Source organism: Chanodichthys erythropterus, chromosome 22, assembly GCF_024489055.1.
Source record: "Chanodichthys erythropterus isolate Z2021 chromosome 22, ASM2448905v1, whole genome shotgun sequence".
Taxonomy (NCBI): domain Eukaryota; kingdom Metazoa; phylum Chordata; class Actinopteri; order Cypriniformes; family Xenocyprididae; genus Chanodichthys; species Chanodichthys erythropterus.
Window position 1 is genome coordinate 29764455 of NC_090242.1, and position 21970 is coordinate 29786424.

Consider the following 21970-nt stretch of genomic DNA (forward strand, 5'->3'; position numbering starts at 1 on the left):
CACAATAACATAATACATTAACAGACATTATTAATTATATATTGTCTTAAACATATCACCTTACCACTTTGTGTAAAATTACAAATGAACAGCATTTCCCTGTGCATGCTCATGGGTACAACTGTTTTTTAAGAGATACATACATTGCTTAACACACAAACATAAAAAAAAAAAAAAAAATCAGGTTTTATAAAAATGTAATAGCAAAATTATATTTGCCTACTGTGAAGTAGCAACCAACTTTATCAGCATTGAATTTTAGTTTATAAATGTAACAGCAGCATTTTGCCTCACTCTGCCTACTATTCTCTCAGTAATGATTAGGTCAATTAGTATGACTTGTTTTTTCTCAAAATAGTTTCAGGCCTTTTAATGTGTGGCTTATATTATTTTCTGTGACATAGACAACACCCCATTGGTGGGAGGGGGTGGGGGTTATTTGTAGAATTTGTTGCCATGAGCAATGAGGCTGCTGATTGTGTGTTTATGGTAACAAGTAAAGTTACAACCTGCAAATCTTGAAAAATGATTTATGACACAATGATACATTTCTTTTATGAAATTTTTCAAGATACATATGCAACACCTTTTGAGGATGTAATGTTTTGTATTGCTTTTTTTAGCATTTTAAAGTGGCGAATGCAGAACAAATCATATAAAGCCAAATGTGGGGCCAATTATAATGTTTAAAAACTTTGGCTTTTGACAGTACGCATACGAGCTGTTGGCAGAGGCAAAACATCACTGAAGAAATCAGAATGCATCTTGCTATAGGAAGGAGATTGGAGGGGTTTTGGATTAGATCTGATTTTAACTATGGGTGGTGTTTCCATACTAAGATACCAAATGAAAACTAAAAACAATGCATTTATGATAGCACCTTTAACGTACTCGGTTACTAAAGTAACCTCGGTTCCCTTAGGGTTAGGACAGAATGAGTACTGCGTCTATGTTTAGCTAGAAGCTATGGAGAAAACACCTTTTTGTCCGATTTCTGAAGACTTTTTCAATCATGCAGTGAAACTGCACGGCCATTGGTTCGGGCAGTTATAATAAAATGAACCAATGAAGAAGCCCGCCAGAGCCCGCCAAAATGGGCGGGGCATCTGGCTATATAAGCATGTGTCTTGCATTGGATCTCGTCTGAATTTTGGATTTCTGCAATCGGATTTTGACTGAAGCGACGACACAGAGTAAATCAGCGAAACCTAGGTACTCCAAGCAGGGCTGAGAGCATGCAGGAGATATGGCAATGCCAATAATCGATGCCCCGGACATAGTCGGTGTCGTGTAAAATTCTAGCGAGTTCAAGCTATGGTCAAACTCAACTAAGACAAGACCTGTCATTAGGGATAGCCTTAGCTTTGTGACCGAATGCCCATTGGTGTGGCCCCCGAAGCATACAAAAAGCTGTTCTGACTGCCTGAATGAGGTGGAATGATCAATGTAAGCTCTTAAAGCTCTGACTGTGCAGAGTAAGTTCAGCTCCTGATCATCCTGAGAAGGAGGAAGTGTGGAGAAAGTAATCACCTGAGCTCTAAACATGGGGAGAGAACTTTGGGAACATAACCATGCCTTGACTTCAGGATGACCTTGGAGTCATTGGGCCTGAATTCAAGGCAGGAAGGGCTCATGGAGAGCACCTGCAAGTCTCCTACTTGTTTGATGGATGCCAAAGCTACCAGCAGAGCGGTTTTGAGTGACAGATGACGTAATGTCGGCAGATTGTAAAGGCTCAGAGGGAGGGCCCTTAAGGCCCCTCAGAACTGTGGACAGGTCCCAGGTAGGGACAGTGAAGGGGTGAGGTGGGTTTAGGTTCCTAGATTCCTAAAAAAATGGACAACAAGGTTATTCCTGCCCACCGACTGTCCAGCTATAGGAGCATGGAAGACTGCTATAGCCTTAACATAGACTTTAAGAGTGGAGGGTGTACGACCCTTATCCAACAAATCTTGAAGGAATGACAATATCAAGCATATGTCACATGCAGATGGGTCTTCATCGTGGGCTGTGCACCAAGAACACTGTGGTAAGGTTCTTGTGTAGAGGGAAGGAAGAGGACAGGGATCGGCTTTGGCTGCTGACAGTCTTTTTATTCTCACCAGAGAAAATATCAAACAAAACAAACAAAAGGACGGTGCAACGCACACTCAATAACTCCACATCCGAGGACGGGCTTCACTCCAAGCAACGAGCAGGACTCACACATTGACTGTCAGCAGACTCTCTCTCTCTCCTCCGCTCCTGCTTCTCCTGGCGTTTTATGCTGTCTCCACGCCAATTACTGGAACGAGAAACAGGTGTTTGTGATTTGCATTCAACCCGTTCAATCACCGCGCTTCCCCAGACGCTCCCTCCTGTTGCAGAACCCGCTAAACCACGCCCCCCTCGCCACAAACACATTGCTCCATGACAGCATGTCCGCCCCTCTGTTCAATATGCCCCACACATGCATTGCTTTCAGCAAAAAAGCAGATTGCAACGTGCCCACTCCAGGAGACTCTTTACCAGAGTGTAGAGGGTTTCTGCGCACTTCTGCGTGGGATTTCCCCAGACATCACACGCACTCACTGTGCCCGTCATCAGCTGTGGCACGACATTTTATACCTCTCAAGCAACACCATAGGCTTGGGAGAAAAGATGTGTCTTCAACCTAGATTTGAATGTGGATAATGTGGTAGAGGACCTGACAGAGAAAGGAAGTGCATTCCACAACTTGGGGGCCAAAGTTACAAATGCCCAGCTGCCCTTGGTTTTCAGACGGGAACTGGTTTGATGAGCGAAGAGATCTCACTGCAGAATATGGTTGAATGAGACTGACAATGTACTCTGGTGCTAGACCATGCAAGGCTTTATAAACAGAGCAAAACCTTAAATTCGTCACTGTATTCAACTGGTAACCAGTACAAGGAAGCAATAACAGGTGTGATGTAGACTCTCTTCCCTGTACCTGCTAGAAGTCTAACCGCTGTATTGTGAACTAATTGCAAGCGATGGAGAGTGGATTTAGGCAAACCTACATATAAGGAAGGGTCTGTAATTTTGAGAAATTGCAATAGTCTGTAAATGAGAGCACAGAACACAGGGCATGTTAGATTGATCTTCATTACCTGCACTTCAAAACTTGAAAAACCATCAACCAGCAAACATTTGCAGCGATATTGATTTCTGTACACATTAGCTAGACCGCCACCGCGGCCAACAGATCTTGGGGAATTTTTAAAGGTCCAGCTAGCCGGAGTCAGTTCTCCCAGAGAATTGACATCCCCTGTGGTTAACCACATTTCTGTCAGAAATAAAAAGTCCAAGTCCTTGGAGCTAAAAAAGTCATTCAGTGTAAAAGATTTGTTAGAAAGAGACCTGGCATTAAGTAGTGCCATATTAATAGGAGAGGAGGCCAGAGTTTCAGATGAAGCTGATAAAGTTTTTATAGATGAGTATTCCAACGAGCGAATATGGTCCTTGTTGATACTGCCCCCTGTGGCCATCGATCTATTGGTGCGAGTAGTTGAGGGGTGCACTCCTGAATGATGCAATACCTCTGTTGGATTCATGGCAAGTATAAGACTTCTCATAGGTACGATGAGACCCCTGATGAATATAACAAGGGCGGCGTGCAATTCCTAGAGCAGCAGAGAGTTCGTAGGTTCCACGGGAGGTTGAATTCAAACTCAGCAGTTCCAAAGTTGTATAAGAATGCTTCCTATTTGTGCCGATGCACATTAGAGCAAGACACAGTACGAGTTTAGTATCAAAAGGGAACTAGAGGTATTGACAGAATTCTGTGTGTAATTTTAAATATGGTTGAAATGAGGCACCAGTTCCATTCACATTAGGCTCCGTGAACAGAGTGTATTTATTAATACTAAAACTCGATATACCTGAGCATGACTCCCCCTCACTGCTTGATAGAACTAAGCCAACAAAACTCCATCTAACCATCAGAACTTGCCAAGAAAACCTGAAAAGAATTTAACCAGATCAGCATGATAGATCTGGTACAAGAAATTCTCAAAATACATAGACACAGATAAAGATTGAGAAACCTCATCATACAATGCCCTTGCAGAAGGGAAAACGCTTTACTTTGTAATGCTTTATTAGCTAATCTTAGCTAGCTATTGTACCCTGCAAAAGTTAGCAAACTTTTGTAAAAGGATAACATAATGAGCATCATTGTTCAATACCTTAGTGAAGAGATAAAGCTTACTTGAAAGTGCCCTGCACAGGAGATGGGGGCACGATAAGCAGCAAAATGCTTATGACCAGGCAGTAAGGTTGCCAACTTCAGCAAAGGAAAATAAGGGACAATCTTGGTTCTTTATAGGAAAATAAGGGACAGTATAAGGGACACTCAAAGTATTTGTACTGTACCACATAGTTTATGTCATTTCAGTGTCTGAAGTTTGTGTATAAAAAGTCTCTTTTTCAAATCACTGCACTGAAGCTTCACTAATCGTTTGTTTCGAATCAGTGGTTCGGTTCACCTATCAAACTGCCAAACTGCTGAAATCACGTGACTTTGGCGCTCAGAACCACTGATTTGAAACAAAAGATTTGTGGACATGAACATGTTTGTCAATGAGTTGTCAATGAGTTTGGTGACTGTAGGTTAAACTAACCCCCCACTTTCATCAAAAGGTGGCACTATAGAGGCCCTCCTCCCTGCCCATTTCTAAGGCTTTGCCTGTGTCTACTGGATGACAATCCTAACATGTGTGTTGAGTTTCATACAATTCAAAGTATGCTAAGAGTCTCAAAAGCATCTAAAATAAATATTGAAGTTTGATCTGTTGCTATGGCAACAGTGTAAAAAAATATCAAAAATCTTTCCACAGGTCTACATTCGCCATGTCTTGAATTTATTCTAGTGATCTCAAAGCATTTTGAAAGTGACACACTTCCTGTTGCCGGCTGGTGGCGCTATAACTTTGACTTACAATAGTCACATCCATGTGATCAGCTTCCTACAATCAACATACTGCTGAAGTTTCATAAAAATCAAACAATGTATGCAGAAATTATAATACACATCCTGTTTCCCTTATCTCAACATAAATTCATTGTCTCACCACAACCAAACCATTCGAGATATAAAAAAATCAAGAGACAAGTGAGAACCTTGCAGTCAGTGAACATGGGAGGACGGAAAAACCCAACAATAGCTTCCAAAGAGCAATGTGAACCTCTTACTGATCTAAATTAGTGAAAAAAATATTTACTAATGCAGACTGGAACATGCTGGCAGAGATTCAAGAACTTAGTAGGATAACCATTTTGATAAGTTTTGCATGACCTATTACAGAGAGGGAAAGGGAACTCTACCTAGCAATATCTCCCCAGCTGGCTGTGTACCATGGCAAGATCAGTATGTCTAATGGATAAACTAAAAAAACAAAACAAAAAACACTGTCACTGTCTATGTTTTCTGTATTATTATTATTATTATTTTTTTTATGTTATTACCAGCATGTTCTATAAAACATTAAACATTTTACAAAACATTAACACATCAAACATTCTGAACAAGTGAAACATAAAATATGAATTCCACAGTTTAGATTTTCTTATCCCAGACATTGTTAAATATTTAATGCCTTATGCCGCCAAGCTCCTCTGTCAGTCACGGATCATGGAAAGTGAAACTCAACTCTGTCACAGGGGTGGTTGGATTTATTCATGCACATTAAAAATGTTTATTAAAAGCTTCTTTCTTTTCACATTTTTATTTATAGCATTATCATAATAGGCTGTATTATTAACTTATTGGGAGAAAAACGGTAGTTCTATGTGAAATCAGACATTGATATCTTGTCTCATAACACCTATGCAAATATTTGACTGTGAGATTGGTAGTCGAATCAGGCTCCTCCTATAGAAGCATTGAATGGTTGACTATTCAGGGTCACCCCTAAAACAATGTTTTATTGAAATAAAAAAAAAAGCAGTTTCCTGTGATGGGTAGAGGAGTAGGGGTAGTGCAGGGGGATAGAATATACAGTTTGTACAGTATAAAAACCGTTACGTGGGACTTCCAGTTTGGTGGGATGGCGTAGACACACGTTAAGTCTTGCTCCCGTATGTTTTTGTCTATGATCGCTTCAAAAACCCCACAATTTTTTTCCATTTTGCTACCAAGTGAACAAATTTTTGTTACATACAGGTGCATCTCAATAAATTAGAATGTCGTAGAAAAGTTTATTTCTTTCAGTAATTCAACTCAAATTGTGTAACATGTGTATTAAATAAATTCAATGCACACAGACTGGAGTACTTTAAGTCTTTGGTTCTTTTAATTGTGATAATTTTGGCTCACATTTGTAGCATATAATTGGGCAATAAAATCTGGAATCTTCAGAATGCTTTTAGCATGCTGGACTGTGTTGTAAATCTCACGTCGGCTCCGGCCGGTCTGCGAAAGACGAGCACCTTTGACACTTCCGTGGACCCTTTGAGGTAAAACAGAGAACCCCATTTCCTAGCTCTTGGGACATCAAAGGGCCCCTCATGTGGACTAAGTGCCAGATCACATTCCAGCACACACACCACACACACACAGACACACACAGACACACAAACATACATTGAAGACTGTATGTGTAAAATATAATTATGCCTAAATGTGACCGCCGTTGTATGTCAAATTGCATATAGTTATTCCCACCGTATAAACTTAGCTTGGATTGTAGTTGTGCTAGTGTAATTTCTAATGATAAATTTGTCTGTAAACCAGAACTTCTTTTACATGCTTTTCTTATCTGTAAAGTTTGGATTTGTTTTAAAGCTCTTTCCACATCTCATTCACATATGTATGTCAAGTAACTAAAAAATGCACTATGTGTAATGGTACTTTGAATAAAATACACTCCTATCTGATACCTCCATGAATTATGCAAATCAAGCCACAAGACAAGACAAAGGAAAAGGTTTGCCCACCAACTTTGCACCTATCATTAGCTATTCCAACCAAGGAGGTGTGTTAGTGTGGTTTTCCATAAAAGCACCAACACACAACTTTTCTGGGTGTTCTCCCGATTGTCTCTCGATTGTCTCTCGATTACCTCGTGCACGTCTCTCCTGGACATCCCAGGTGACTGCGCTTCCACCACGCGCACAGCTCCTTTTGGGACCACCATCTCCAGCAAGACTAACTTTCCAGTCCTCGGTTCAAACCTTCCTGCGGAAATGGGAGAAGCCAACGAACCACAGCAGCACTTCTACGAAACGCGGCACCTAAACTATTGCAAGTACCGTTTCTCAATCTTAGATAAAGAAACTGATTTCCGTGCTGGCTTTCAAGGACTGTTTGTAAGTTTTGCTATTTGTCTTCTCTCTTTCCCTTTCTTTACTTTCACTCTTGTATATATGTGTATATTCTGTATTTAGATGTATAACCTCTGTAGTAGTAGTTTTCATATATTAAACACACTGTATCCATGCTTGATTGTTCTTTTGCTCATTCAACAAAAACCAGGTCACTTTAACGTTTCGATCCTATCCTTGCTTTATGTTTGGATGCTAGAAGAGGAAGTCTTTCTCGTGGCCAGAGAAAAACCTTCCTTTTGATAATATACTAATAGAAAATACTTGATAAGAAACTAATAGTTTCTCTAAATAATTATTAAACCAGAACTAATCATATATGTAATTGATCATAATTCGTTGTAATTAATTCACAATATATGTTTAATTCCCCATTGGGTCGGTATATGCATCATAATTAATCATAAAGCTTTATTTATCATTCCACCCATAAACTGATTAATTACTGTACGAAATCGCTACACATTTAACAAAAAAACACCAATTCACTATCTCTATGTGGCGAGGGGGGCATGGTTCAGCGGAGGCTGCAATGGGAGAGAGCGTCAGGAGATGCATGGTGAGTGAGTGGGTTGAATGCAAATCACGAACACCTGTTTCTCATTCTAGTAATTGGCGCGGAGACAGGATAAAATGCTTGGAGAAGCAGGAGTGTGTGAGAGAGAGGGACTGCTGACTGAGAATGCTGGAACAGATCGGGAGATCGATACTGGAGTGAAGCCCGTCTGTGGATGTGGATTGTTTTGTTGTGCGTTGCACAGACTTTTGTTTGTTAATTTTTCTTATTGAAATAAAAGCTCAATCAGCAGTCAAAGCCGACCCTGTCCTCTCTGCCTTTCTCCTGGGCTTTTTCTTTCTTTTTTTAAATTTTTTATTGACAGACAGACAGATGTACAGAATATAATAGTGCAGTGACCAACAATCTAGTAGTTCCATAATTCCAGAAGTGAAATAAAAATGTGTAAATGTATAAGTGTGTGCGTGTCTGGGTGTGTGTATATGCCCATTTATTACCATTGTCATCACCATTACCACCACTCACCCACCATCACTATTGTTGCATTAGTTAAGTTTTTTTTTTTTTTTTCAATGTAATGAGTACCATTGTCATTTTCACATTTTCCTTTTGACAATACCCCATAGATTCATGGTGAACCAACGCCAGCAGATGACATTGCACCCCGAATCATCACAGACTGTGGAAACTTAACACTGGACTTCAAGCAACTTGGGCTACAAGCTTCTCCACCCTTCCTCCAGACTCTAGGACCTTGGTTTCTAAATGAAATACAAAACTTGCTCTCATCTGAAAAGAGGACTTTGGACCACTGGGCAACAGTCCAGTTCTTCTTCTCCTTAGCCCAGGTAAGATGCTTCTGACATTGTCTGTGGTTCAGGAGTGGCTTAACAAGAGGAATATGACAACTGTAGCCAAATTCCTTGACACGTCTGTGTGTGGTGGCTTTTGATACAGCACTCTGTGAACAGCCAGCTTTTTGGCAATGAATGTTTGTGGCTTACCCTCTTTGTGAAGGGTGCCAATGATTGTATTCTGGACAACTGTCAGATCAGCAGTCTTCCCCATGATTGTGTAACCTAGTGAACCAAACTAAGAGACCATATTGAAGGCTCAGGAAACCAGGATTTGCATGTCACCATATTCTAATTTGTTGAGAGAGTGAATTGGTGGGTTTTTGTTAAATGTGTGCCAAAATCATCACAATTAAAAGAACCAAAGACTTAAAGTAGTTCAGTCTGTGTGCACTGAATTTATTTAATACACGTGTTACACAATTTGAGTTGAATTACAGAAAAAAATAAACTTTTCCACAACATTCTAATTTATTGAGATGCACCTGTACATATTGGCTTTGAATTATGCCATCCAAATCAATGAAACAAGACAAAAAAGATCAGAAAGCCAAGGCGTGCGGAGATGACGATGAAGAGGTTAGCATGGCAGTCATCGCTAACCTTCTGGAAGAGCACCGGGTCGCTCTTTATGGACTTCAAGACCACCATTTCGAAACTCGATGACAGACCACGCTTCAAAGATTGCTTCACTCGAGACACATGCAAACTCAAAGGATGAGCGCACAAAACCCTTGGAAACGACCTGTGCTATGCTAACAGAGAGCAACGTGAAACTGCTAGCCAAAGTCATGGATCTTGAGTCCCGGCACAATAATATAAGAATCATTGGACTACCTGAATCCATTGAAGGACCCCGACCCTCTGTCTTCTTCTCTGAGCTACTCGCAGAAGTGATTGGGGATGGAGTCCTGGAATCTCCACAGGAATGTGATAGAACTCACTGGTCACTGTCCGACAAACCGAGGCCAGGGCAGAGGCCTAGGCCTGTTATCATCTGGCTACACAAGTTTCAAGAGAAGGAAAAGGTCATCCGTGAGGCCAGAGCGAGGAAGGGAAAACTTCACTACCGTGGCACACCTATCGCTATTTACGAAGATTATGCTCCGGAGGTGCTGGAACAACGTTCCAAGTACAGAGAGGTGCTGTCTGAAATTTACAATCTGAGCCTAAAACCAGTGCTGTTGTTTTCGGCTAGGCTCACTATCGTAACGAAGTAGCCATGATGCATTTAAAGGCAACACATTCCATGGTCAGATCCATAAACTTTCCCTTTACGCAGACGATTTGTTATTGTACATTTCACACCCCATAGCTTCTCTCTCCCCTATACTATCTATTCTGGACCAGTTTAGCTGCCTATCAGGGTATAAGTTACATTTTCAAAAAAGCAAATTATTTTTTTGTTAACCAATTTGCTAAATCTCTTCCCCATTCTTCATTTCTCTTTAAGTTGGCCTTGGATGGGAATACATTTCTGGGGATATTTATCACTAGTTCGCTTAAAGACTTGTTTTTTTTTAGAATTTTATACCACTTTTGGACAGATGCAAATAAGATATTGCTAGGTGGAGTTCCCTTTCCCTCTCTGTAATAGGTTGTGCGAAACTTATTAAAATGGTTATCCTACCCAAGTTCTTGTATCTCTTCCAGCATGTTCCAGTCTGCATTAGTGAATATTTCTTCACTAATTTAGATCAGTAATTGAACAAATTTCTTTGGAATAACAAGCTGGCTCGTATCAGCAATTTAGTTCTCTAGCTTCCCAAATCTGAAGGGGGTTTAGCGCTTCCAAATTTTCTATACTACTTTTGGGCATTTAACATTAATAAATTGCTTTACTGGGTTGGCCTTAAAAGTTGTGCCTCTAGTCCGCACTGGGTGCACATAGAGATATTTTCCTCTCATTCTTTACTTTCCAAAATCTTTTTGCAGGTTCCACTTTGGGTACACAAAATTCCGAGCAATCGAATAGTTACCAACACGATTTCAATTCATATGCCAATTTCAAATAATCACTTATTCCCTCTGTCCCTTTCAGACAGCGTCTTTGATATTTGGGAAGCTAAAGGCCTTTCTACTCTGAATGACGTTTTGTATGAAAACAAAATGTTCTCCTCTTTCTCTTTCTTATCAGCTAAATTTAACCTTCCTAATAGTCATCTTTTTCGTTTTTTCCAAGTGAGGCACTTTATTCAAAAGTTGTTTCCCCATTTCCCCTATCGTCCACCCGAATCAGAACTCGATTTAATTCTTATACTCGACCTTGGTCAAAGACAGCTGATATCTACCATTTATGGTAGAATAATCTCCCTAACCTCATCTCCGATGGATTCCCTTAAGCAAACCTGGAAGCATGATTTGGGTTTTTACATTTCTGAGGACCAGTGAAAGAACATACTTAGTTTAGTTCACTCTTCATCTATTTGTGCTAGACACTCCTTAATACAATGTAAAGTGCTTCACATAGCCCATTTCACTAATGCCAAATTGGCTAAAAGGTTTCCTAACAGAAGTGATGCGTGTAACAAATGCAGACAATCCCCAGCTGATCATCTTCACATGTTCTGGTCTTGCCCGATGCTAATGGCCTTCTGGTCTGACTCTGACTACTCTGCATATTGTTGGTCTATGTTGCTGTGATGACCTGTTCTGTTGGTTTTCATTTTTTATTTGATTTATTTATTTACTTTTCTTAGACACCTTGTTTCATTTTGCAACAGTTGTAGCACCTTTTATATGTTTGCAGAAATGTCAATATGGAGAGTCCCCGTAAACCACATACACAAGTGTGTGTGTGTGTGAGTGAATGAGTGACAGAGAGAGAGAGAGAGAGAGAGAGAGAGAGAGAGAGAGAATTAAAATGCCTAGTTGTATACTATAGCTAGCAATAGCTTTTTCGACATGTTTAAAAATGATTTTGGAGTTGCCAGTCATTCCATCGATGGGTCTCTGTGGACACACGTTGTTTGACGGCGCAAACACCGCCATGGCTTACAGAAAAATCCCTCTTACATAGTTTACAATTTGCTTGATGCATATATTTCCCGGACTTTGCCAAGCCATAGGTTCTCGTGCGCGCATCCACAATAGTCACATTGAATGAATTGCAGAGTTTAAACCAAAGTTGCACGTGTTTAGGTCCTGTCAGTTGTGCGCGATGTTTTCTGTGTGTGCACCATAGACTGTGTAGTGGAAATTTTAAAATGTGCATGTCCCCTCTAAAAACACGACCAAGGTTGAATTATGTAATGTTTATTAGTCAGTTTAGCTGCATGTTCAGTTTGTGTATGTTTTGTAGTCTCCTCGCTGATCGTTTACAGTCAGAAAGCAGCTAGCGCACAATGCTAACGGTCCGTTAGCACCGTTAGCATCGTGTGCTTGCTGCTTTCTGACAGTGATTGTCATTCTGTTAACAGATTGTCAGGAGGGAATCAATTTTAACTCAATCAGTTTTAATTAACTTTTAACTTGTTTTTTTTTTTTTTTTTTTTTATCTGCAATATATTTGTAACTGTAACATAAAATTGTCTAGCAAGTAGCCATCATAATATTGCGTTGTCATGACTACAGTCTGTGAAAGGGAGGTGTTTCCCACCCAGTAGCCTACAGTATTCTGGCATGCTTTTACATAGTTCTTTTGTGTTTGTCAAAGCTGAGTCCTGCTCTCCAGGTTGCCCATCTCTACGCTGTGGTCTGAGTTGGTTACAGCCTCTTTGCAGTCACTCTTACTGCATATCTTCTCTGAAGAATGTGATTTGAGACTCTGTGATCAGAAAGGTTGTTGACCAAAACCAGGTTGCTTTATTGAGACCAGGTCAGCCTCCCTGGTGGCATTCAGGGTTGACTTTGTCACCTGACAAGTGACTGGCTAGGGTTCCTTCGGGCCTCCTGGCTATATTCCCTTAGGGGGACTGTGGCAAGGGGGGCGTGGTTCAGCGAGGTCTGCAACAGGAGAGAGCATCGGGAGATCCTTGGTGAGTGAGCGGGTTAAATGTAAATCACGAACACCTGTTTCTCATTTCAGTAATTGGCGCGGAGACAAGTTAAAATGCCGCGAGAAGCAGGAGTCGGTGAGAGAGAGGGGAACTGCTGACTGAGCCGCTGGTGCACGACAACGCTGCTGGAGTGAAGCCCATTGTGGATTGTATATGCCGAGACTGGAGTAAAGCCCTTTGTGGATTATTTTGTTTTGCTGTTGTGCGTTGCACAGTTTTTGTTGGATGTTTGTATTTACTGAAATAAAACTCAGTCAGCAGTTGAAAGCCGACCCTGTCCCCTTCCTTCCTACATCTAAGAACATTTTCAATATTACACTGACCTTCTTTCTTCAAGGAAGTTTGGTACCAGAAGCCTTTGAGCAGCCTTGGTAGGCTTCTGTGGAAGGCCTCTTTAAAGGCTAATAGCTTGGGCTGTCACTGACAGCCTATGTATGACCCATAGGGGGAGTGGTTCTGGCATTTCAGTTGAAGCTGCTAGTTCTGACGTTTGTATATCGTTCCCCATATGCGTTTCAATGCAGTGTTCCCTTCGAAAAGGAACGTCTCAGGTTACGTATGTAACCATGGTTCCCTGAGAACAGGGAACGAAACACTGCGTTACCTGCCATGCATCGGGACTGCCTGCTGAACAGTCCCTTTAGACGATATGGTACTGACTGCTTCTCTAGGAGCTCCTTTTATACTTCCAGGTCGCGTCTTTAATGACATCATAGGCTGTCACTGGCTAATAGGATTGGTGAGATTTGATAATTGCTTTCAGACACCGGTTCACGTGATGACGTTCCCCATTTGTGTTTCAACGCAGTGTCTCGTTCCCTGATCTCAGGGAACCATGGTTACATACGTAACCTGAGACGTTATTCATTTTATGAAAATGTGATAAATAATTTTTTTGCACTGTGTTGCAAAATGGTAAATTCATGTGGCAAAAGTTAAACACAACTACAACACAGCTGTCATCGTTTACACACAACAACTCAAAATTGTTCACACTTGTTTCTAATGATGTGATCAAATCAGTTGTCTAGAATATAAGCCAGTTCAGAGTACACAGGTGGCCCAGGTACGTTGAGTGTTGATACTACAATGGATGGAAACAATGTGAGAGGCAGAGGAGGAAGAGGAGGAAGAGTTCGTGTAAGAGGTGGTGGACGAGGAGGAAGAGTACAAGGACAACGATGAGCAAGACCAAGAATAGTAATTTCAGATCAAATTCTGGCAACTGTGATAGACCATGTTCTTGTTCATGGAATGACAATGAGGGAAGCAGGACAAAGAGTACAACCCAATTTGTCCAGATTCTCTGTGGCCACCATAATCAGGACATTCAGAGAAGAGAACAGGTAAATGTATTGTTTTTCTAATTTGTGCAAAAGTTTACTGTATACATTTGATACAGTACATCAGTTTGTCAATAGAAAGGGGAGTGTGGAAAAAAGAAAAGATTTACAATAGATTTTACACATGAATGTGATATCCATTACAGTACTATTGTTTCTGTATGTATATATTTCTAAGAGCATTTTCCCTTTTGTAGAATTGCAAGACTACCAAATGAGGGTGGAAGGAGTCTTTTGTTCTCCCAACAGCAAGAGGCTCTTATTGTTGATATGGTCCGTCAAAACAATGCCATCCGACTGCGTGAAATACAGCAAAGACTTGTAGAAGACAATGTAAACGTTGAAGGTATCAACAGTGTCAGCATTTCCCGTGTCCTCCATCGCAACAGGGTAAGCATGAAGCAAGTGTACAGAGTACCCTTTGAGCGCAATTCAGAAAGGGTTAAAGATCTACGATATCAGTATGTGCAAGTAAGTGTACACTTTCAGCACTGATGCTTACAGTACAAGTTTGTAGCCTACAGTTATTGTCCTATACTGTTACTGTAACTGCACTATATTGTAGTGTATGTAAATCAGGATTGCATATACATACACTTTTGCAGAAGTATGTCTCTCTGTAACACTTACAAAACTATTTATTTATCTCTTTTATATATAGAGGGTGTTTGAAATGGACTCCATGGAAAGGCCCCATGAATATATTTTTGTGGATGTAGCAGGGTTCAATCTAGCAAAGCGGAGAAGGAGAGGCTGGAACATAATTGGCCAACGTGCCATTGTGGAAGTCCCTGGCCAGCGTGGGGGCAATGTCACTCTATGTGCAGCCATAAGCAATGGGGGGGTGGGGGGGTGGGGGGGTGGGGTTCAACATCAACCAGCTATTCGTGAACGTTTCCCTTCCAGCATACAGCCCTTTCCTCAACCCAATAGAGGAGTTTTTCTCTGCGTGGCGATGGAAGGTCAATGACCATAACTCATATACAAGGGTAAATCTTTTACAGGCAATGCAATTGGCCTGTGATGACATAGGTGTGGAGTGTTGTCAAGGCTGGATCCGGCACACGAGAGGGTTCTTCCCCCGTTGCCTAGGAAGGGACAACATTGCATGTGATGTGGACGAAGTCCTCTGGCCGGACCCAGCACAAAGACGGGATGCTGAGGCAGAATGAGTCTCTCATTGACTTTGAATTTGCAATTGCACAATATTTTGTGTCATATGCTTTTCATTTAGAGTTGTCTTTGTTCTTTGGGCTTGCTTTATTTTTATGCTGAAAATACAGAAATCCAATACTGTATTACTTGCAGTACTTACAGTATGCAATATATTTGCGAATTGTGAATTATTTACTTTTATTTATGGCAACATTATTTTCTATATGCAATAAACATTTTTTTCTCTGTAACTACATGCCCTGGACGCTGTGTCCTCAATTTTTTTTTTTTTTTTTTTTTTTTTTTGATGTAGTGTCTAATGAATGCTGATGAGTGTTTATATATTGACTGGCTGTGTTTATGTTTTGAAAGCATTGTTTGATTTTGAGCACAGATCAAATTTGATTTTGCCATAAGAGTCAGAGGTTTTGTGAAATTAGTTTGAAGATTGGATTTGTGTTTAATGTTTTGAGAAAATGAGTGATGGTTTCAAGAAATGTGTTTTAGCAATTGTGAAATACTGTAATATAAAGTTTTTTTTTTTTTTTTTTTTGTCACAAATATAAATTATTTGAACAAATAACCAACCATTTCTTCAAAATAAACACTTTCTTGAGGTGAATACAAAGGAATTAATTAACATGCTTTTAAACATGCTTTTTAAACAGCACATGAGTTTTGGTAACAGGACTGAGAAAACATGCATCCATCTTCTGCTTTGAAACCTTGTAAAAAATTAAAGTTGCCTGAGATTGACCAATACACGTTTTGAATAGTTAAAGTTGCAATATGTAATATTTTTGCAGTAAAATATCCAAAACCCTTTAGGCCAGTGTTTTATATATATATATATATATATATATATATATATATATATATATATATATATATATATATATATATATATATATATAAATTGTTCACTTGAGTACTTACAATATCCCAAATGTTTCCAACTATTTGTAAATCATGAGAAAATTGCAATTTTAAACAAGGCTCCGGGACGTGAGAGTAGTCGCCTGTCAATTGCTTCATACCCACGTAACCCTCGGTTTCCGTTTTTATTTTGTAGAAACCATGGAAACACAAAAGACGTTTTAAAATATTACACATTTTAATAGACAAGGGAACAACTGTTTAATATATTTATAGACAAAAAATGAATTGTTGTTATATAGCTCAACACATTTAGTCTTATTGTTTAAATCAATTTTCTTGATTTGTCTTCGAGTACCATGCTTTACCATGCCCCAGAGAAAAACACTCTTTTGTCAAATAGCTAACATAGCATAATCAGATGCAGCTTTATTTTAATTAACAGTAATACATAATTTTCTTCATCATACAATACATTTTAAAATTAATTGCATGCCATTTATCAACACAAGCCATCCAGCATTTAATATGATATTCTAAAATCAATCTATCTTACTGCAGTGTGTAACAGAGTCTCACATCAGCCGCTGAAAAAACACACAGAGTAACGTTATAATATTTTCAACACACTCAAATGTATCTAATAATAAACAGTAGAGATCGACTGATATGGACTTTTCTATAACCGATGCCAATGCCGATGTTTAGAGGTCAGGGTCAGCCCATGGCCGATATGTGCTGCTGATTTTTTTGGCCGATTTTTAGGGCTGATATCGCTAAGTTTCCCCTTCATTTGCATGCTAAAATGCCACAATAATAATAAGTGGATGCACAACTTTTCTAAACTTATCATTTATTGAACACTGACTTGAACCATCTCTCGAAACTTAATTTTGTGCACTGCATGGTGTTAAAATAAAATATTTATCCAAAGTTAACCAAACAAATCAATAAACTGACCAAGTATTAAATACATAAAACGGGTAATAAAAAAATAAAAAATAAAAAAACGGCAATCATATACATTTTTAGAGCATTTATTAAGTAGAATTTTTCAAGTTTTTTGAAACATAAATGTTAACTTAAATATACATTTAAATAAAATATATACAACTTTATAAATAATCAATTAAACTGAAAAATATAAAAAAATAAAAAAATTAAATATATAAAAATAAATAATAGTAATGCTGTAAACACACTAGCAACCAGCAACATTTGTGTTTGGTATAAATGAGATAGAACATCTAAAGTGCATTCTAACTTTCTGCAACTTTCTGCATTTTTATATAAAACAAAGTCCTCAAGTAACCAATAAAAAAAAAAAAAAAAAAAAAAAAAAAAACTTAAAGGTTTTCAAGCACTTGACTTAGCAGCATTAAAAAAAAAAAAAAAAAAAAAAAAAAAAAATATTGTAAATTGTGTAAACATTACAGAACAACATAAAAAGGAATGTGCTTTAATTTTACCTCTGTTTCAGTCCCTGAGTCTTCCTCACTCTACCCATTTTTCACTGAAAGTTCTCAGTACTCCCAGTTTAACCCTCTGGAGTCTGAGGCTGATTTGGGGCCTGGAGAAGTTTTGACATGCCCTGACATTTGTGCTTTTTTCAATTGTTCACAAACACATTAATGACACAAGTATCATTACACTGTATTCAGCACAAACTAGGCTACCATAATATGCGAGGAACATGTATGTACATGTTTGTGTTTTTGAAGGAATAACGTTTATGCGTGGTTATTGAAAAAACAAAAAACTTAAGTCACTGAAATAAGGCCAAAAAAAGTGTATTAAATCTGTGTTTATAAGACTTCTGGGTATTAGAGGTTGTAGACTAGAGTTTTTGCTTCAGAATTATGTACAAATTATGTTGCCTACTTCATATAAAACAATATATTGATTTAGTTTTTGTAAGACACTTCTTGTCAAGAAACACAGTATGTGTGGAGGCGTGAATCATCTTGAATAATGGGTGATTCTAACCTGAGAAGACAATAAAGAATCACATAATAATGACCTGAAATGACTTGCATATTAATGAGGCCTTTCAGTCAGGTAGGCTGTGAAAAACCCTCTGTAATCATGTCTCAGCTCAATTTAAAATAATGGTATTCTATTATATTCTTTAAAATATAATGTATTTCTGTGATGCAAAGTGTCTGAACAATTATGTTACCTCTATGGCATTTCATATAGCCTTTTAGCTTAAAAGCATGCACATTTGGAGACATATTGATGGATTCTTATATGTTTATGTCAGTTTTCTATACAGAGGAGTAATATTTATTCTATATTTATTGTCATCACTATGAGTGCTGGATACTGTGTTTTCAATTTATACTTGCAGCCGGAGGGCACTCTGTGCACCTTTAGGCCACAAATCTATATAAAGAAGAAGAAGAACCAGGAACTAACAGCATGTCTTCTAGAGGTCACTAACCATGGCTTTAACATCAAGATAAACACTTTTCAAGACAATAAATACACGATTGAGATGATGCATACAAGTATTGACTCTGTATTGACTCTGAAGAATTAATTTGCCTCTGAATAGCGCTGGCTCCGTGGGCGTGGCAGCATTAGCAGATAATGAGCTGAATCACGGACTTCTGACATAGCTCTCTTTTCATACAGATTACATAAACACAGAATGTTTGTTTTCTATTTGACTTGCATGATTTAAAACCTGACATTTCAACGTTTCTTTAGACATAAGTCTAATTTTTTTGTCATTAGTATTCACTAAGTTACAGTTCATTTTCTTAGAACTATCAGATTGGACTTTGTTCAGACGGAGACAAGAGATCACGCATCATGTTAGTTTTCTTTATTTTACAAAAAGCACAACATTTTGTTTTTACTCTGAGTGTACACAAATAAAAGAAGATATTCAACAGATTAAAATGGTGTATAACTCTTAATTGTATGTGCAACATTGACAGAGTATTTTGAGTCTCTTTCACACTGGAAAGAAAAAAAAACGCGGTGGTATTGCCGGCGATACCTCAGACCTCAGAGTGTTAAGAATGGCAGGTTGTCATGCAGGAAACACAACTGTTCTGCAAGTTCTCCTGTGAGGCGGCTCCTCTTGTTGTCATAAATATTCCCAATCTCACTAAATACCCTCTTGCTGGGAACAGAGGGATTTCATTACCAGTGGTGCAAGAAGGTGCAGGCGGGATGTATGTCTGTCAGTCAATGGCTCACGGAGGTACTGATCCAGCTGCTCAGAGATGTGATGCTCATCATCACTCTCCTGAGTAGGAGTTTCATAAGGCCCCAAGATGTTTGCATATATTTGTTCAAGAACACTGGAGGGACCAGGTAATTCTTTATCTTACACCCTTCTCTGTTTCAGATCTGATCCTTGGTCTTCAGTGGTGGCTATTTCCAGTTGCTCGGACACAATGGCGTGCTCTTCTTTTATCTTTTGTTTTGCCTTGGACAGTGTGTCCACTGCAAAAAAGACATGACCCTTATAACGAGGGTCAAGCAGTGTCGCTAGCACCAAACATTTTGTCTCCTCCATCCTTGCAAACCTTTTCTGCAAGCTTTGCAGCATGGTTTCTCTTAGTGTTTTAATCCCCCTCGTGTTAGGACCCTCTGCCTGAAGCACCATTGTCAGCACTGCAATGCTTGGGATGACACTGGAGATGGAAGCCTCTGACCTGCTGATCTCGAGGGTGAATTCCTCAACAGGTTCCAACTTATCAATCAAATTGGAAACTATGTCCCATTGATCTGCAGCTGGAGTAGCAATTTTTCCATATCCTCCAGCATAGATATTAAGTGTTCGTTTCTGCTCCAGCATCCTCTGCATCATGTGGAGCGTGGAGTTCCAGGGAGTGGGTTCAGACTGAATGGCACTGTGATGGGGGAGGCCAAGTTCTTTTTGATTTTTTTTCAGATTCTGCTTTGCGAACACAGAGTGGTTGAAATATTTAGCTATGTTCTTTAACTTGGCATTAACATCCAGCACTGCTCACTGGCTGTTGATGCCATCAGTCACCACAAGCTGTATGGTGTGTGCTCAGCAGCTGAGATCAGGTATTTCTGCCAATCTGAGGCCTTTAACCATGTTAGCGCCACTGTCACGGAGCACAAGTACAACCCTGTCGTGGCTGATGTCCCAGTACTTCAGCAGGCTGATGAGCATGTTGCTGATGTACTCCCCAGTGTAGGAGCCAGACATGGCCTTGGCATTTTGGACAACTTGTTTCCTTTCACAGTTGTTGTCAATGAAATGACATGTTAGACTCATGAGTGCTTCAGTGTCCCCAGACCAACAGTCTGTTGTGAAAGATAAAAAAGGGCCAGCATCCTCTGCAATCAGTGCTTTTATTTTCTTCTCAACTTTTGCAACGATACCATCTAGGATGTCTGTGCGGTAGTGTTTCTCAGTTTTAGGTTGTAGCTGGGCTCCATTGCAGCCACTAGCCTCCGAAAACATGAGACCAATGTAAAAGGCTGATTGTCTGTGGCAATCATTTCCATAACTAAAATGTCAAATTTTTTTTGACCTGGGATCTGAATTCTGCCATTTACGTTGGTCATCAAACATTTCTGTTAGAGTTGGCTGTGCATCTTTGTAAGCCTGGAGGTGGTGACATCTCAGGTGACTCCACAAATTTGTGGTGTTTTTCTTTTTACCTTTTTCATCTCCCAAGCTCACCAGTCCATTGCAGATATTGCACCTGGCTTTCCCTGCAGTTGGCTCTGTAAAATGCTGTCATATTGGATTAGATTTTTGTTCAGCCATCAGACAGCAATTACTAAACAGAAGACACATTCATGGTTACCATTTTAGTAGTGCCATCATCTTCAATTCAGTCTATAATTCCAATATTCAAAACACATTAAAACAATTACACTAATTGAAAAAAAGTGTAAAAGAACCAAAACCATTCACTAATGTGTTGTTTTTGTTAACACATTTATTACACATTACAAACCAAATTACCATAATTACCTTTGTCATATTGCACAGTCTTCTGACATTCTTGACGGTTAACGTTAGGTTAGTAATGAGGTTAATTGTGCGACGTATATATATTCATTGGTCGGTTTTTATTCGCCTTACAGAGTTGATGGAAACACACGCAGATGCGCATATTCTTGAACTGAATTTTCATTAACGTAAATAAGTTGGATGGAAATCCGGCTATTGTCTGCATCAAACCATGCTCCCGAACAAATGTCATAAACTGTTCTGGGCTGCTCCAGGACAGCTCTGTGTCTCCGAGCATGGTGCTGTCTGTGAGTGGGGTGGAGTAACGTAACCCTCATAATCACGCTGCAGTGTTTGTGAGAGGTGCCGCCTTCTCCACCCCATGCACAGAGTAAAATTATCCGACTCTGATGCAGGAAAAATAAAACAGAACTTATAACATTGGGGCTAATATGTTAACAAACAAGCTGTTTTCGTCTACAGTACTTAAAGCATTATGCCAGTTCCCGACGGTTCTATGCTATCCGTTTTTTCTTTCACTAAGTGAAGCAACACTTCATAGTTTACTAGTAATATATAGTAAATATATGACCATAGGACTTTGAAATATCAGAATTTAAGCCTTACTTTTATCTCCCAGGACTGTTGAATCTTCTAAAAGTTTTGGCTTGGGGTCCTTCACATGCGGCAACAGCATGTTCCACCGCACCAATAACACAGGGCTTCCCAGTACGTGCCTGACTTTAAATCGGCGCTACTAAACACGGATATCGGCCGATGCCTTATACTCCTGACCGGAAAAGCGGAAGCGGCGATGGCGACTGTGGCATAATAATAGTTCCGCTGCTTGCGGTGTGTGTTGCGCAATCACTCCAGTGGCCTCGTTCATCTCCCACAACACTCGGTCCTGCTCTGCTTCATACTACAGTAATGTTAATAATCTCATCCATGAA

At 39.5% G+C, this 21970-nt stretch overlaps 1 pseudogene; it reads right to left on the reverse strand.

Annotated features, from left to right (window-relative positions):
* Positions 1 to 19406: 19406 nt before the first annotated feature.
* LOC137012290 (zinc finger BED domain-containing protein 4-like) lies at positions 19407 to 20802 on the reverse strand (annotated as a pseudogene).
* Between the last annotated feature and the right edge of the window lie 1168 nt (positions 20803 to 21970).